The sequence below is a fragment of the Apis dorsata genome, unplaced genomic scaffold (assembly GCF_000469605.1).
Source record: "Apis dorsata unplaced genomic scaffold, Apis dorsata 1.3 scaffold_293, whole genome shotgun sequence".
NCBI lineage: Eukaryota > Metazoa > Arthropoda > Insecta > Hymenoptera > Apidae > Apis > Apis dorsata.
Genome location: NW_006263568.1, coordinates 1,072,119 through 1,074,129, shown reverse-complemented (window position 1 = coordinate 1,074,129; position 2,011 = coordinate 1,072,119). Strand labels below are relative to the sequence as shown.

Sequence of the window (2,011 nt, the reverse complement as noted above, 5' to 3'; positions counted from 1 at the left end):
TTGAGCCGCTTCCTCCTCCTCCCCCCTCCACTCTCTCCCCGCCCCTCCATCGCTCCATCCGATGCGCGCCGCGCGAATGCAACCCGACAAGGCCACCGCGACCGTATCCGTTTTTCCGCGGCTATTTTCATCCTCTATTTTCGCGCTATTTCTCCCTTCCCCACGACCACTTGCAGCACGATGATACAAGAGAACGAAAGAAGAAAGTGGCGTATGTTCTTCGCGCGAAAACGAGCCCTTATCGCAAATGACTGCTTCCGCCGAGTACCGCCATTTAGAGAGAGGTTCGCGCAACCCGAGTGCCTAATCCAGACGGTTAATGGCAAGGAACATCGGGGACAAAGACTGTGTGCTACCCGTTTTCTAAAACTGTGTGCAATTGTGATCTGGTAAGTCGATGTCGATTCTTCGCGGTGCATCTTGAAACGAGTGTTTTGGTCTTCTTTTTTCTTCTTGGAAATCGGTGATGGTTACGCCTGAAATGAAAAGAGATCGTTATTGATATTTCTGGTTAAATGGGAAAAGTAGGTTAAGTTGAGTAAAGTGTTGATTATTCTTTGCACCTTGAATTTAGTTGTAATGGGTAGTAGCACTTATTCTGTGCATATTCAATTGAGATAGATAAAGAGATTTTTTTTATAAAGCTTCTTAATAGAAGCTTATAACACTTATTTATTGTGATAATATATTATTAATATATATTATTGTGATATAATATATATCTGTATTTTGAATCCAGAAAAAATGGATATTGTTAATATTTTTAGTCTAGATGATTATTTTTATCTATATTTCCATGTATTTATTTTTACTTTTGGAAATTGGAATTATTTGTATAAAATTCCTGTATGAATTCTCTGCATACTGATAAATAAATTAGATTAAAACAAATAATCTACATGTCCATCTATGATTATGATATCAAACTCTGTTATAAATAATTTTAATGTTAAGATACAAAGATAGATATATAGAATACTTTTAGAAGATTGAAATATCATATAACTCATTACATTATTTACAAAAAATAAAAAAGAAAATACATACGTTATATATCTTCCTGAAAGTTAATTGAAACAACACGTGGCCAACACGAAATCTTTCTTCCACTCTTTTTCCAAACGATTCCATGGGCTCGATTCCAGCGTCATTCCACGCGAATGACGAGAGTAGTTTTAATTGAAACAGATAGAGCGATCAGCGAGTAGCGGTTAAACGGCGTGTGCGTCGCGTAACCGACCCTCCGACGAAAGGGCTAGGCGTCGTGCCTGGGGGATGTCTCGCGCGCGGGTATACCCTTTCGTGGGATTATTCGGTGGGTAATGTATGGCAAACATAAATCACGGTGTACGGACGGGCGTACATACTACGCGAAACTCTCTGTCGACGATGATCCGCTCGCCGCGGTTCGGTTAAACTAATTGCCGGACCTGTGTCCGCCGTTGATTCGTTCCTACGTATCCGTGTCCTTAGCTCTGGTTTCCAAGTCTCTTCTTTCTCCTCTCTCGTGTCTTAATTAATAAATTATCGTGTTCTTATCCGTTCTTGATTATACCTGGTGGGATTAGATTATTTTAATCGATTGGGGTACAGATTCATTTGGATAAAAAAAACGTGATATAATTTTTAAATTTACCAAGTAAAAGGAATGTGAATAAATTAAAAAAAGTAATTATATTAAAAATTATGTGTTTCGGAATAGATATGGTAATTCAAATTCATGCTGCATTCAGATAATTGATTGTTTGAATAAGAAAATAAATTCGAATAATCTATGTTGTTCTACTTTAAAAAAAATTTCACATATACAATACATTATTTTTTAGTGCGATTAGCATCATTTACAATTTATATATATAATATAATATATATATATATATATTTATATATATACACTATTTATTTTTATTAGCATTAGAAAGAAAAAAATATATCAGCTTACGTGATTAAAATTTTCCAGTATTCTAAATTTTTTACAAAAACATCTTCGTGAACGGTAAATAAAAATTAA

At 35.6% G+C, this 2,011-nt stretch overlaps 1 long non-coding RNA gene across 1 annotated transcript in view; it reads left to right on the top strand.

Annotated features, from left to right (window-relative positions):
- The window catches only part of LOC116185830, a 27,246-nt gene that overhangs the window by 6,986 nt on the left and 18,249 nt on the right, over positions 1 to 2,011 (top strand). The window lies entirely within an intron of this gene.